The sequence below is a fragment of the Fukomys damarensis genome, unplaced genomic scaffold (genome assembly GCF_012274545.1).
Source record: "Fukomys damarensis isolate Sample0158 unplaced genomic scaffold, DMR_v1.0_HiC HiC_scaffold_8, whole genome shotgun sequence".
Taxonomy (NCBI): Eukaryota; Metazoa; Chordata; class Mammalia; order Rodentia; family Bathyergidae; genus Fukomys; species Fukomys damarensis.
In genome coordinates this window covers 22,415,891-22,432,765 of record NW_022900920.1, presented here as the reverse complement: position 1 = coordinate 22,432,765, position 16,875 = coordinate 22,415,891, and the positions used below count along the sequence as shown (strand labels likewise).

At 44.2% G+C, this 16,875-nt stretch overlaps 1 protein-coding gene across 14 annotated transcripts in view; it reads right to left on the bottom strand.

Annotated features, from left to right (window-relative positions):
• The window catches only part of Ablim1 (actin binding LIM protein 1), a 154,189-nt gene that overhangs the window by 62,144 nt on the left and 75,170 nt on the right, over positions 1-16,875 (bottom strand). The window lies entirely within an intron of this gene.

The window sequence follows — 16,875 nt, the reverse complement described above, 5'->3', positions numbered from 1 at the left end:
AGCAGTTGAACTAAAGCATAACTTTTTTCAAAAAAAGTCTCCCTGACCTTAAGCAGTTCCCTCTCAGTCTTGCCCCCGCCTTACGGCTATTGTTCCTTGACCTATTACAAATAAAATTAGTAACTTTGTTCCTATAAGTAAGGTTTTATGACTCCTCCCTTCCAAAAGATCCTTTTATTTTTTTCCCAGCAGAATATGCTGTTATAAAACTGTCACTGCTCGATTAGCTGCCTAACCCCGCTTCTAGAAACCCACTCGCCCACCCACCAGTTTTGCATACTAGGTGAACTGATTTCTTTGACCACATATATAAAACTAGAACCTTTTATTTGCTTGGGCCTCAGGCTCTGGATATGAATCCGCTGAGCCAGTGTACACCTAAATAAATCCTCCGGTCTTACCCACTGGTCGTTACAGTCTCTTAAATTCTGCAACGGAATTACAGGTCTGTTAGGAAAGCGTCTAGCTTCAAACTCCTATGTTCCTACGAAATAATAAAAACAGGGTAAAAGAAATTAATGGATGCCTAACCATTATTAAAACAAAGAAGAGTAAAATGTGAAAGGGTAGAACACCTTCTGTGGCAGCTGCTGCAAATTAAATAACCTTACACACATAGGAAAACAGTGCACATTGTGACCACAAAGGTTAAACATTGTGCCCAAGCCACAAATTAAGTGAAAATTCTAAAAAGAGATAACTATAGCAATGGCTGGTATCTGCACTGTGCTTTTTAGTTAATAAAGTACTTTTGTCTCTTTCCTCCTGGGAACTCACACCTGCTTGATGGGACAGGAATATCAAGTTATCACTGTTGTCCCCAATTCACAGAAGAGCACAGCAAGGCTCACAGAGCTGTCTCCAGTGTATTTATTATGAATTGCAAACGTATGCTCATTTAAATTAAAAGGGAAATAAAAAAATAAAAATTTCCTGTATACTTGGAGGCAATCGTTAACCACTATACACAAGCACACGTTTAGAAATGCATTACAGATTGAATGTTACTTCAATGAGAAAGCAGCAAGGTCAATGGTTACAGTTTTAGCTAAAAAATCTATGGTCTGAAAAATAATAATAAAAACCATTTAAGCAAGGACTAGCAATGCTCACTTATAATTCCAGAACACGGGAGGCTGAAGCAGGAGGGTCACGAGTTCAAGGCCAGCATGGGCTATCTAGAGAGAGACTCTCACAAAACAAAACCAAAATTTAATTCTGCAGTTGGATTCTACTTCACTACTTAAAAAAAAAAAAACCTACTAATTCTTTGTGGAAAAAAAAAGGATTGTGAAGTTATAAGGAAAAGAAATTCTGATGGAGGATACTCAGAACAACTGGAGAACAGGAGGAAAACTCAAACCTGGAGACACCATGGCCTAACAACCAGGGCCACTTAGATACAGTCAGAACGTGTGGCAAGGACACAGGGAGGTAAGGACAATGGGAGAAAGGTCTCAGAATACGGGCAAGAAGCCGCCCTGGCAGTCGCCGAGGTGCTGGGCAACATTCTCTGGGGCTGTCTGTGTCCCTGAGCAGTCAAGGCGCGCCGGGCATTTGTTGAGGTGAGGGGCGCACCAGGCTGCCCTTGCACACTGGTCGTTCTCCAGACTCCCTCAGTGCTTCCTCGTGATAGCCTTCTCCATCTTTTCCAACTCAAGTCCCGGGGTCGCTATCCAGGCTCACTCGGGTCACGCTTACTCCATGAGCAAACAGCCCCGGGCTCCTCTCCACCTCCCGAAGGGACGCCTTTGTACACCAGGTTAATTTTTATTAAATACCAGGTGGGTCACAGTATTCTCTGGATGAAAAGACTTTCATGTCTTCCCACTGCCTACTGAAGAGAGTCAAACCTCCAGGCCGCGGTATTCAGCAGCCCCTGCAAGCGGGCTCTGCGATGCCCCTCCAGCTTCACTGCCTACTCCGCAGCAGCGCACCTTGTTCAGGCCCTGGTCACCGAGGAGGCTCTGCCCGGCCTCAAATGCATCAACATGCCTGTGTTCTCAAGCCCTGAATTTGCCAAGACAAGCTACTCCCAAACCACTCTACCCATCAGAACCAACAGGTAGTTGTTTCCAAATTATAGCTGCCCGGGGCACCTCTAAGAGTTAGAGGAACTCTGTGAAGGGCTTAGGTGGCAGACATTTTAGGAAGCTCTTCAAGTAATTCCAAGATGCAGGCTTGACCAAAAACTTGTAGACTGGAATGAGCCTCTTCCATCTCCCCGAGACTTAGGCATTCCCTTTGATTTACTTCTTGACAGGAGTGTTCATTTTCATGCATTTATACAAAGCACACACCATTTATACATTACCAAAAAAATTGTAAGTGCTGGCTACTTATGATTTTCCCCATTAGACTTCAACTTCTTGGGAACGGGATATTGTCTTACTCATTTTTGCATTTCCAGAGTCCTGTGGGGTGTCTGCACACATATTAGATTTTTTTGTATAAAAATTTAATAAAATAAAATACCAATGCTTTAGGTCTGATTCAAACGCTACCTTTTTTTTTTTTTTTTGGTGTCTCTTATCAGTCTCATCAGGATGTGTTTTCTCCCTCCTCTGTACTCTTGTAACATTTATTCCACTGATATATTATAGAACCTACAGCTATTTGTTTAATGACTTCCAGTAAATTTTAAGTTCCATTAAGGCAGGGATTATGCCTTTTTATAATTGGGTAACTATGCAATCAGCTATTATAGTACATGAAGATGAAATGTTGAATTCTTGTTTTAAAAAAATGAATTACACATCAAACTACTATGCCAAAAATCTGCAAGTACATCACTGAGAAAAATTCTACCACCACCGAACAATAGCAGAACAAAAATTTAAGAGCAAACTATATTACTGAATCCACATTGGGACTTTATTTTATTCTAAGCTACACTTTCCTGTTTAAAATTCTTTACATATCCCTCTTGCCTCTTTCAAGCATAGTCTCATTTCCTGTAATTTTGCTCCCAGTGTGTTTCTTGGCAGAGAGTAATTCTAATTCTTTTCATATGAAGCAAACGGGTCACCTGTAGTGAATACTCCCAGCTCCCAGCAGAAAGACCAACTGTCTGTATTCTTTAGTTTTCCCTTTCAGCTGCTCAGAGCATCACAGTTAAAAAATTTCCCTTTCCTGCTGGACCCGGCAGGTTTCCCTGTGCCATTCTCTAAAACTCGAACACACTGGCATCACTTTCTTATCATCAAACAATCTCGGGTGGACAGGTGCTCTCTCAGCTTCTTCCTGGAGCACAAAGGCCTAGACAATCCCCATCCAAGACAAGTCAGTTTCCTTCTGTCCAATTAGGGCAGCAGAGCCCAGACCGCTTCCTTGCTGCAGGCCAGCCGTGCTGAGCACAAGAGGACTCAGGTGAACTCCCCAGGGTGGAGAAAGCTACTTATTTCTAAAGTAATGAGTCTATTAAAGGTAGGAGCCCAAACAAAGTGATCTTTTCTCTAGTGCACAATAAGGGCCAAAATCAGTAATCTAGGAAAAAGGAAATATGTTAAAATTCAATGCAATGCACATGCTGAGTAACTTGAGTGTCAGTGACGTGCTTGAGTTTTTTTCTGGACCAGGGGCCTGCGTAGAAGCCAGAGCCTCACTCATATTTCAACAAATAGTAAGTGTGCAATAAGCACCTGTTACATAAAAGAGCCCGTCTTTGGGTCAAAAGATGGGACAGTGGTTATGATGCAGGGGTCAAGGGAAGACTACGGAGGATGGGATCAGGAAAGTGAAATTAGAAAAACAAGAGAATGCCACCTTTATGACTATGTACACCAAAACCCAAGGACTTTTCCCCCATCACTCACTCTATAGTCAAGATATCCACATGCACCATCCCATCCACCCTCCCTTTTCCCAGCAAACCAAAGCAAAATAACTCAGAAAGCCTAAACGTTAGAGAGACTTACCAGATATTTCATCTAAAATTACTTTTCTATATAATTTTTCAGGTACAAAGATCAGCTGAAACTGATTCCCAAAACTTCTCTCTTGGACATTTAACTGATAAATGTGATGAATTTAGACAAGAAAAAAAGAAATGAAAGAAGGGACAGCCAAGAGAGAAATATAGTTGTTTTTCACTATGGAAATGCAGCTATCTTGGGAGAAAAATGGGATTCTGATGTCCCTAACACAGGCTATCAAGGCTCAGAACAAGAAGAAAACAGCTTAATTTCAGTAATAGTATTTTATCAACTTCCAAATCAAGAGAAATAATTATCCAGAAAAGAAAAGAAGGAAAGAAAGAAAAGAAACACCCACTGGCAGGCAGCATCCGGCAGTAACGATTCCACACCCGATTTCCCCCGGAGCTGGTTTATACTCGGTCATGGAGGCTCCATCAAGGTGACAGGCTTCCCCTCACCCTTCCTAACCTGTAGTAAATGACCCGCAACTCAGTCTGCTTTGCCAGTGTGTTCCAGGTAATGTGAACTCAAAATCCCTCATTAATTCTAGCGGCTGGTAAAAGCAAAGGCTATTTCCCATTAACCAGGAATAAAAGAATTGCTAAACGAGTTCTTGGTATTCCCTCTCTAGCTTAGTGCTAGCAGACATTAGCGATCAATTTTTTCATGATAAGCGATGAACCAAGAAATATGTCCATTGTCAGAGCGGGGGGGGGCAATTTCCAAGACAGAGACACTCATGAAAACATCACTGCAAGCCTGGAAAGTCCTCACACGGTGCCACCACTCAAGTGAGTATGGCCAGCTATACGTGTGCTATCTCTTTTTGGATCATCTACAAATTAGCTATCTCAGGTATCTTTCCCTATGCTGTGCACAGTAGATCGTGAGAATAAAAAACATTTCTGTTATCAGCTAGAGGTAAATATAATTAAGAAATGAAATGAGTATTTTGAATTGTGCTGTTTTGGTAATTTCTGCAGTCACTCCCCTGGATTAATCTTTAGAGTTGAAGTTTTCTCACAGTACGTGAAAACACACATAAAAAGACATTTGAAGTGCAAGCAACAGGCTTCCACAGGCCACCTACCAGCATTTAAGAATGCTACTACACAAGTGTGCTCCTGTCTAGAAGTTTAGAAGCTTCCATCTGAAAATGAAAATAAGAGACCAAAAAAATGCCTCTCAGTGAGATCAAACCATCATGGGATCCCTAGCAGTTAAAGATTAAATTGCCGATCACCATGAGCTTCTGCCTGACTGCAAACACACCGACCTTTCAGAGGTATGAGAAATATGATCAAACTTCTGCGGGCATCACCCAGAACTTGAAAGTGGTTTGGTCCAGGTTAATGTAGCATGGGATGGGAAGGGAGGAGCCTGGACATAATAATCACGTGAAAGTGGCCAAAGGCAAGGGCAAAGTAACTGCCATGCTCTATTCAAATAGGCAAGTGTGTTCTGGGTACTCTAAGATCACAATTTCCTCACTGGCCAGGTCAACCCAGGCAGCACTGAGCTACATTTCCAGCCCCTTTTATTTTGAGACAGATGGCCTTGAACTTGTGATCCTCCTCCCTCCTTCCCTAGAAGCTGTGATTACAAGAGTGTGCCACTACACTCTGGTTAAGGATACCCTGTGTTTACGGAGGAGTTCCATGTTCTCCCAACTCCAGAAGCACAAGCTGCCACTCCCTCCTATTACGCATGCAGTGTCCCCAGCCATAGGTGATATTTCAAGGGACTCTTCCCAGGACCTCCTGACATGAACTGGGAGTAAAAAACCTTTTTCACTGTGGGAGAGGAGTGCTAGTCTTGCCTTTCTGACCCACAGCAAGTCTGTGAGTGAGAAGGATACAGGAAGATAATCCAGGAGAGTTGAGAGTACACTAATGACATCTGAGGCCCTGTCCCCTCCAGCAGCTGGGTCATAAGATCTTTCTGCTTCAGCTATTGGCTGTTGTCCCCGACAAAGGTATGTTAAAGTCCTAACCCCCATCCCTCAAGCATGACCTTATTTGGAAACAGTCATTGCAAGGGTAGTAATTAGTTGGGGTGAGCTCACCTGGAGTGGGCTGGGTCGCTAACCCAACATGACTGGTGTCCTTATAGGAATCTGAGAGGGAGGGAGACAGACAAGAAGAGAACCCCACCCAAAGAGAAGGCTGTGGTTGCAGCTATGTTGCCACAGGCCAAGGAACACCTGGAGCCACCAGAAGCGGGATTAGGAGAGAATGGCTCCTCCTCCAGAAGTCAGTGGCCCTGCCAACATCTTCATTTCAGACTTCTGGCCTCCAGAATTGTTGGAAAATAAATGTCAGCCCTAAGAAACTCATACACCTGATTTGAGGTGTCTATCACTTATGACCGACAACACTGTTTAAGAACCAGAAGTGAGCAGATCTCACTCTTGGTTCCAAACATCTTTCATCCAAATTCCTTATTCAATGCAAATAACAGCTGTGTCCTCAAACAATTAACAACAGATCACATTCCCAGCCACAATCTTTTATTTTTGCATTAACTTTCTCCTGAGAAATTATACAAATAAAAGTATTGGTTACCCTGACCCTACATGGATTCAGGCAAATTTGGAAACTCTGAAACTCAACAGCTGACATGGGTTAACTCCGGAAAGGCCACCACATAGCTGGCTGGCAACAACTGAACTGAAAACTCCCAGGGATTACAAATGAAAGATTTCCCTTCCCCTGGTTTCCTCTTCAATTCAAATATCAGACATGCAAACACTCTTCTCATTAGCAGTGCACTCTGCAGAACTCAGGAAAACAATTCCTAGAAACACCTTGCCATTCTGGCTGGTGCTCTTCTGTGACTGATTACAGGCTTGTAAATGACCAAGACCAGATGTCATTCTCAGGCTGTCAGTTTTTTCCTCAAAGAGCAGGGCTGCTTATCAGGGCAAAAATAAGGCTTTGAGCTTTTCTTCACGAGGGTAGGGAAAATTTGAGAGGCAAAGAGTGCTCAGATTTTTAGACAAAGGACATGGGGTGAGCTGAAGAGCGCCCCCCAAAGGCACTTGTTAGAAGTAAGCAAGGTGGATCCTGAACGCAACTTCAAGTCCTCAAGAGAGAAGGGAAAGCAGACGCAGGGCCTCAGAGAAGCAGCGGCACCCGTGTGAAGATGGAGGGATGGGTCTCAGTGACTACTCCGAGGCCCCCTGGCCACTGCTGCAAGCTGGGAGGAAGCACAGGACAGACTGTCCTCAGAGCCTGTAGGAGGAACCAACATGACAGCATCTTGACTTCACACTTCATCTCCAGGCCCATGAGAGAATACATTTCTGCCGTTTGAAGCTACCAAGTTCCTGGCAATTTGTCAGGACAGCCCAGAATATGGCATCGCTGACAACACAGACCTAAAGGGCAGGGACAGGGTGCAGAGTGGCCTGCCCTTCTGTATTTGGCACTGTTTCCTGGTGTGAGGTATAGAACGATTCCACTGTGTAGCAATTAAGAAGAATGTCACTGTCTATAAGGACCGATCCTGAGTCAGCACCAAAAGAAGAAAACTGCAGAACAATCTGCACAATCTGCTCCTCTTTATACAAAACAGAAAAGATTCGTTCCATTAGGTATCTGCCCGGGAAGCAGAAGAAATGCAAAATAAAGAACCACACATCCTACCTGACAGAACGTATCTGACCAAACTAGGTAATTGCAAACACCGCTTCTCTGATGCTAGGAGCCGGCTCTGGGAACAGGATCAGGGAGAGAAAGGAGGATGTTTACTTCTCACCCAAGACCAGAGATGGCGAGCTACAGCCCACGGACCAAGGGTGGCTGGCTGGCTGTTTCTGTCAGTCAAGCTTCATCAGAACACAGCCAGGTCCGCTCACTTCTAGGGCATCTGTGGCTGCTTCAGCCCTACAGTAGCTGAGAGCTGACAACGCGGCTCACAGAGCTGAAAATATTTAATATGCGGCCCATTACAGAGCTTTCTCCCCTGCCTTATGTGATTCTATTCTACGCACTCATTTGCTTATTCGTCTATTCACAATTATGTTACTTTAAAAAACTTAACTTTTAGAAGCTGTCTTCTTCTTTTCTTTTTCTTTTTCTTTTTCTTTTAGTACTGGGGATCAAACTCGGGCCCTTTTTCTTGCAAAGCAGGCAGCAAAACCATTGAGCCAAATCGCCGGCTCTAGAAGCTGTCTTCTTACACTGTAGCAGCAGATCCCTGGACAGTCACTCACCAAGTGGAAACACTGGGATTTTTAGGATTAGAGATGGAAAGATCTAATGGCCTAAGAAAGCAAAGGTGCTCGAAAGCAGAGTGTGAAACACAGATTTGAGCAAAAACCCATTATCCACTGAACGCTCAGCTCAGACTCAATCCTCAGCACCTTGCTTTCATGCAATAGCTTTCCTGTCCCAAAGACTTCTGGAGAGCGCTGCACGTATTTGCATAAGAGGCTGACACACAGTTAAAGGAGCTGCCTGGGGAGGCAACAAGGGGAGAGAGCAGCTCTGGACTGATCTGAAGTCTACTTTTGGCTCATAACTAGTGGACTGGTCTTGACAAACCAACTGTGTTTTCTGGGTCTCCGTGTCCTCAACTCTCTGCAGGTCAGACTACAGTGAATCCTTGGGAATCTATGGATATTTCCAGAAGTCTTGAGCAGGAATCGCCATGAACACAAAAAAGAGGTAAAGAAGAGATCTTTCTGAGTTGGTACAAGGCCAGGTCAGGGAACAACTAAATCACAGCCTATTTAGAGAGTGTGGATTAAGCAAGGCCTCTGGATAGGGCAGTATGAGTGAACAAGTTAATCAGAGGGTCCTTTCTAATATTCTCTTCACACTGTCAGCTAAATTGCAAATCCCAGTGCACATTTACTAGTGAGTACATCTGAGACAAAAAAGTCCCTTTTTGACTTTTTGACACAGCTTCTCAAATGGCATGCCTGGCTAGGCTGACTTACACACTAACGAATGTCTTACCGAAGGATGGTTAAAGGGTTAAATGCTTTGTGCTATTTGCGATGGAACACGTCAGCATTCACCTGCAGATTCTCCATGCATGCCTGGACTGAACACTCCTCACTGGTCACATGCCAGCACTGGAGGGCATTTTGAGTTTTTTTTTTTTTTAACATCCACAAATAATAGCACATGAGCCCCACCTTCCTGCTTATCATACCTCACAACCGGGACAAAAGGAACCAGCTGGGTTAGCCCCAAACTCGGGTGAAACTTGGTTAGGTGCCAAGGAAAGCTCAGATGGACCAGCCTGACAAGGTGACTGCTTTGCCACGTTAGAGTTGCCATCAGGACTTGTGTGCTGGGAAATCCAAGCTGTCAGACAATGAGGGACTTGTGCTCTGCAGGACAGTGTAAACCGCGAGCTGGCTGATCACAGCTGACACCCTGCAGTCAAACCCCTGGGCGCACCCACAGTAAGCAACACCCTCTTCAACTCCACATGACGACAGACCTTTCAGTTGTCTTCAGATCGGTTCCATGGAGCCAGAGCTCCAAGCCAGTTTAGAGCATTACATTCATATGTTGGCAACAGCTGCAAATCTTGGCTGTGTAACTCAGTAATGGACCACACTGGGTCCAAAGAAATCACAAGGGCCTTAGCCCAGGAGAGCAGGCCATGAGTTATATTAAAAACACAGAAGGACACAGAAACAAAAGTCCAGCTTATTGTCCTTAGAGATGTCACTGGATTATGAGCTTGTAAACTCTTCTTTTATATAAAGTTTATTTATTTATTTTATTATGGGTTTTGTTTTGGTACTGGGGATCGAACTCCGGTCCTTGCGCTTACAAGGCAGGCGGCGGAACTGCTGAGCTAAATTCCCGGCTATAAAGTTTATTTATAATGTTTACCTGATACTAGTGTATTAAAAATAGTATAAGCTCAAGTAATAGGAGAAGGGAGTCTGAGGTTTCATTTACTTGGGAAAAGTCTGTAGTGGACCTGTGGGTCAGGCACCAGGCACCTGATGAGGGGGACAGAAAGACTCCAGAGTGTGGGTGTTGAAGGAGTCAAGTTGGATTCAATCCCTGATCCTGCCAGAATCACCTGTCTGCTTTCAGAGAAGCTGCTCTGGGCCTCGGTTTATTTATTTGCAAAACAACCATGAGAGAAATACCTGGCACACAAAACTGGTACGAGGACTTTAATGACATCAGTCTATAAAGTACTATGGTAATCAGAGTGAAACAATGCCTATCCCTATTACTACCCTTTCTTAGATATTCCTGTCCTCAGGAAGTCAGCATGCAGGCAGGGGCGGCTGGTCTGCGAACAAGTCACTACACTGGAGTAAAATGGTTGTGTAATGTACAGAGTGAAGTGGGTGTAGGGAGAAGAGTATCCAAAGACTATCTGGGGGAAAGAATAAGAGCCAAGGCAGACGAGATGAGATCGGGTGTGTTCAGGGTGGCACGGCTGTAGACAAGAACCAAGACATATCATGCAAGGTACAAGATCCCAATGATAAACCTAATCGTATTGTTTGTTTTAAATGTACCAATGAACTTAACGGGGAAAAAAGACTATCTTGGGGAGTCAGGGAGACATCACTGAAGAGAGGAAGGAGTCTGCTCGGAAGTCACTCTGTCCCCTCTCTCCTCCCTCCCTAGTCACCCATCCATCTATCCATCCACCCACGTGCTTTAATCGTTGGCACCATGGAAATGCCTGTCACGAGCTGACCTTCTTCAACAGGGACAGACAACAGACAAGCACGGGAAGACAAGAATTTCAGACAGTGGGGGAAACAGGAAGAAAAGAGGAGGGAGTCAGAGATGACCTGGGGATTGGGCAGGTAGAAGCAGTGTCAGGTAGATGACGGGGTGGGGGGATGAGAAGCGCACAGAACTCTGGGGGAAGAATGTTCAGGCAGAGGAACAGCGAGTACAAAGGCTTGACATGGAAAGGACATGCACCGAGGGACAGGACAGGAATGAAAGAAAGGGAGACGCACAAGTGAATAGGAGCCCGAGCACAGAGGGCCGCGTGAGCCACCAGAAGGGACTGATAGGTTTTTACAATTCTGAGGTTTGAAGGCAAAATGAAAACCTAGTCAAGCACATTTTTCCTCTCATGCTTTAAAATTCTCTGCACAACACCAAGGAACCATGGAAATCTACACCCCTGTCCCGTTTGTGCCCTAAGCTTTGTTATGTAAGAACCAGTATCTTTAATCTGCTGCCAGACCAGATACATTTGGCACCTTCCACAAGCTGCCAAAACAAAGCAGAAAGCTGGCTTCCGCTCTGTTGGAGGACATCCTAAGCCTTGCAAAAACACACTTCTCTATCTTTTCAAGTATGTTTATTTGGACAAGGTATACCGACGTAAGCATGGATGCGAGGAGACAGCTGCACAGAACCAAAACAACCTAAGAAAATTTTTATTTAGGAGTACGGAGAAATGAAAGGGGTTTTAAGCATAAGCAGTTTTTCTGCTTCACCTAACGTTTATGAGCAAAAAAAAAATGGCCTCCATGCGCACTAGCAGTGCTGAAGACAGAAATGCATATTTGCTAAAAAACATTCCAGGCTGGGTGAACAATCAAAGCAGCAGGCTTGGCATCCTGTCATTAGAGGTCCCTCTCCCAGGGCCACACCCAGAGCCTCTGCTGCTTAGGCCCAGGGAAGGTGGGAAATCCAGGGAAATCCTGAACATGATGCCAGCTTTGCTTGCTTTCAGCTGACTGTAAAATTCAAATCACATTTCGGAAACGTGTTGCTAGTTTCCCACCAGCCCTGCTGTGGATGGTTGCGACCTACGGGTTATGATGGTGATGATTTATAAAGGTTACTTCTTAGCAACCGAAAGACTATTTCTGTTGAAACCACAGACTGTTCCTTTGGGGCTGCACAGGTGTCTGATGGGTGACATTTTGAGGTCAAGAGACAAACAACTATTGTGAGGTTCAGGATAATACCTGCCACCCTCTGAACAATGTCCTACAAAGAGCCCCGGTTGGACTACACACCACGGACCACTATCATCTCCAATCACATTTTCCCACACTTTAAATCATCCTGCTTTATCCCTAAGGTTCCCCTAACCCTATCCTCGGTGAGGCGGGTCTCAGCCTTAGTCTGTCAGTGCTAGGCTGCCTTGTGAATAAGCTTCCTTTTTTTGGCAAAACTTGGGCGTGTCTAGGACTGTCATGCTGTGCAGCCAGGGAAATAGGTCGGTTCCGTAATGACCTGAGCTCTGCTTGCAAACTGTGCAGGAGACTGAGATGGTCTCCAGCTTCCTTGCCTCTGACTATAGCATTGTTTACATCCCATGTGGAAGCTCTGCGCTTTGAGTCTCTGCCCCATCTGCAAGCTCTACGTCCTAACTCCTGGTGCAGGAGACATGGGGCTCTGTGGCTCTGTGACCCCTGGCATTGAACTTCTCTTCCTTGAAACTGTGCAGGACACATAGCCAGACTGCACAAGAGGTCTGTTCACTGCTGATCACAGCTCTTTCTTTTGGCTGAGTAATTTTCTTTTTGGGGGGTTCTGGGGATGAAACTCAGACCTTGTGCTTGTGATGCCAGCGGTGGAACCACTGAGCTAGATCCCAGGCTGGCTGAGTAATTTTCTTAAAAGCAAGTAGGCTGTGAACACTTTGCCATTGGGTCAAGTCCTACGATCAGTACACTATTCATCTTACTGAACTCAGGAGGAAGTGTCAGCCTGTGAGGCTTTAAAGAACAGCAGAAATTTAAGGAGGAAGAATGTATAAAGCTTTCCTTTCTCCCAATTTCTATCACCTGCAGACCCACATTTCCTGCATCCTTAAAACATTTACTGGCAGCCTCTTAAACATTAAACCCTGTCTGGATAGGGACTGGGTTTGCCCTTTCAGGGGGAAAAAATTCGGGATAGATAGGCACAGGACATGGGCTACAGATGGTGGCGCTCAGAAAACAATACCACATCACACAGCACTTTTGGTGTCCTGAATACTTAAGGCTAAAGGATCACAGAAGGCCTCAGAACTGAAGTCTCTCTGACCTTCCCCCACCCTCCTGTCACCTTTTTTACTCTCCCAAAGTGAGTTGCAGAAACCAAGTACTTCTCTTTCCCTAAGCAAGCCATAAAACTGAGAAATATTAACTCTAACCTTCCTCTGCCCCTTTGTGTAAGAGCTGGCCATAAAGAAGTTCTCTGACCTATTTTGTCTGAAAGTAGGTTCCAGAGGGATCTTGTGCTATGCACTGGAAGAAGGAAGGCTACACAAAGAGCCCAAGAAGAATCTGAAAACAGGCTTTGTTGGGAGCCGCTCAATCTACTACATTAGCTCAGACCCCTTTGTCCAATCACATTTCTATTTGACTGTCCATTCTTATCAAACCAAGGTGCAAAAATAGAAAGCTTTTTTCTGGGTCTCCGGGCCTTCTTTTTGAGGGCCTCTGTATCGTTTGATTAAATACTTTTATGATGCTATTCTCTTACCAACCTGCCTTTTGTTATAGAAGTATTGGCTGTGACCACGAGAAAAGATGTCATTCACATCTTTCTGCGCTGACACAGACAAGTGAGCTTCTTGTACAACAGGCTCCTGGCGGTCCTTCCATGACGACGATCAAAGACATTTGTTTGTTTATCCATCAAGTACTGAGCCAACAGTATGTGCAAGCACTATGAGACATCCTGGGGACAAAAAGACTGAAAAATACTAACATTCTTTGCTCTCACGCATGTGAGATCTAGTGAATGAGGGAGCACAGTTTAATAATGAAGAAATGTTTCCAAGTGAATGCCTGGTGTGTGACACACTTGTACCTACATTTGGAAGAAAACAAGATCTACGTTGCAATCAAAAGCACAACACACTATGTTTTTGGACAGACACTATGAAAATGAGACATACGCAGCTTCTTTTCTTTATGAGACAACAACTTCATAAATATGAAATTTACATTATTAGCGGAACATGGGACCATCAAAAAAAAAAAAAGAAAGATGGAACTATGCAATATGGCCTGTTTCAGATATTTTGGATCAGTACTGCTTGCTTTTTGTAACTTCCTTAGTTTTGTAATTTGCAAACTTTTGAGAGTTTGTAACATAGGCTAATGGTAGAAAAACTTTTAAATGGAAAAGAATAATCCCAGCCATTGACTTACTCCCAGCCACTGTCCTCTGTGTACTGGTGAAAGGCAATGAATAATCTACTTCACTGACAACAATAAAGTCCAATTCCTATACGATCTGAAGAGTTTGAGACTCACTGGGACAGAGGTGGGGAAAATTAAAAAGAAATGAAAACATTTATCAGCAAATACCAGAAAGAAACGAAACAAACAGGTGTGTCCAAGTTCATTCTACCCTTACCTAATAAAAATGCCCGTATTTGCAGAATGAATAAGTTAAGGATAGTTATCAGCTTTGTAAAACAGGTCACTTACGGGTTTCTTTTCCTGCTTCAATAGTATATACCCAGGTGCACTTAGTCTAGATGAGAAGTTTGTTTGCTATACAGCACTGTGACGAAAACAAAATAAAAACCAAAGTGGTCAGGCCAAAGTATCTTTCCTGTTAGTCTCCTTAAATTGCTGTACAGCTCCTTGGGGGTCCACGGCCTCTCTTGTCCTTCCCCTCCCACTCTTCAGCAGCAGATGTCTCCAAAGTGGTTCTCTCTTTAACCAGAGGCATTCTGCCCTGCAGGGAACATCAGGCCAGGGCTGGAGGTAGTTTTAGTTTTGCAGATGGGGAGTGGGTGCTTCCATTATCTAGAGGACAGCGATCAAGGACGCTAATAAACATTCTTCAGGATGGCACCAGACAATGAAGACTACGTCCGAGATGTCACCAGGGCTGAGGGCCAGAAACCCTCCCGGAGGCCAAACCCTTAACCAGACTTGCATCTCTCTAGAGTCAGGGAGCTAGAACTGAGGAGCTCTGACTGCTTTCTCCCGCTGGGTGAGCCAGGGTTTACTGATGTGGTATTCCTTGCTCCTGTCTGAGCTGCCCCAGCACGAAATCCCGGAGCAGCCCACTTGAAAACATTTGCCAACTTTCACTCAAAGTGCTACAAGAGATTTTTGCGGCCTCACAGTCTTAAAAGGCCTTCTCAAAAAGTAATTCCTTCCAACGAGCCATGCAAACTCACTCTCTAAGCACATCACAACTCAATAAGCCTTCTGATTCAGTATGGAATGGCAACAATTATATTTTAATTAGTTATTTTTTACTTACGTGTCAGAACCTGTTTGGATCATCTAAATAACTTCACATCCTCTTAACATTCCTTTCTTCAGAGAAAGCATGTTCACATTGGTTTTAAATCTCCACTCTCAGTTAAAAGATAGATGAAGCTGCCACAGGACCACACTTCCTATGTGGCTTGGGCAAACTCACTTTTTTTCTCCCTTTCCCAATCTTAAGTCTATTTCTTTTGCAGTTGGGCTAATTTCCTTGTCTCGCTTTCTTCTTTAGTGGCAGCATGGCTCACTTTAAAACCTTTTTTTTTTTTTCAAAAATTAAAAAAGCAACTTTAGAACATGGTTTGATCACCGGATTTTTAGAAAACTATTTTCATTGTGAAGGTCAGAATGTCCTGATTTTGTTCAACACAAACCCAAAGGTGGTAAAAGGTCATAGCCAATCCTTTTTAGATTGTAGCTGTATTAAACTGTGTATTATAAGCAGTTTGCATCCTTGTTTTCATTGGGGAACTTTTTAAAGAAGAAAAAACCCTCAAACAATTACAGTGACAGATAAATCTATTCACTGTCTCACACCACTTTTACTTACTACCAAATCTCCCAAAATGACTTCAAAGTCTTTTCATCTCAAAAGTCGATTTAAAATCAGGCACTGTGTCACATGCATGTAATCCCTGCACTCTGTGGGCCTGAGGTGGAGGACTGCAAGTTTAAACCCAGCCTGGGCAGCTCAGTGACTTAGTAAGACCTGTTTCAAAATAAAAGATAAAAAAGGCTGGGGATGTAGCTTGATACCAAGATCCTGGGCTCCATCCTCAGAACAGCAAACCTGTAAATTCTCCAGTGCTGTACAGACTATAGGTAAAACAAAACCAGCTAAACAAGTGAAAACCACTTTCTTTTCAGCCTTTGGAGAAATGCTCTGAAAATCACAGACCTGGTATAAAAGTAAGTACTCTACCCGTCTCAGAAAAACAGAACTTTTAGTAAATGTATTTCAGGGCAACACGAGAAGTCTGTCACCAGCACCCATTAGGTCACATCTAGACCCTAGGGGCCTCCGACCACCCAGGAAGCCAGAGATGTCACATCTGCCTTGCAAGGCACAGGGAACCTCTGTAAAGCCCGCTTTACCTTATGCCAGGGGTCCTTTGCTTCCAGTCCTGTCCCTTAGTCGTCCTTAGCTCCGGGCTCCTCCGAGAAGGGGTTCTGCAAAGGGCAGACGGAGGCGCCTGCTTGCCCGGGGTTCCAGACCGGGCTTATCTGGGAAGCTAGGCTAAGGCAGCAGTGCGCATCTCTCCTGAGACACACACAGGAAACAGAACAGTGAGTGAGCCTGAGCCGCAGGCACTTTCCCCGACGCCTCCTCTCCTCGCTCCACTTACTAAACGCACTGCAACCACACTGGGCCAGACCAAGTTTCCAAAAGAGGAGGGGGGTAGATAGTCTTTTCAAACGCAGGTGGGGAAAGTACCATTTCCACTGGCAATTATCTGCGTCGGAAATCTGAAAGTGTCCCTGAGGCAGAGGCTTGTACTGAAACCCATTCTTATGCTTTTCTAAATTTCTTTCTTGGATTTGAAGTAATTGAGAGTATACAGCTGAGCACAGTTTACAAACAGCCTGCAGCCCTTTCTCACAAGTCAATCTTTTGGCGCTCATGTAGAAGTCTCGTGAAACTCAGCCTGTTGATTTCCATTTATTCCACTTACTACTTTGAGCCTTTGCATTTTTCTAGAGTATTTGGGGGGGGATTTGGATTTTAAGAGAAAGACTTATTTGTCAAGTTTCCTTGATTCATATATA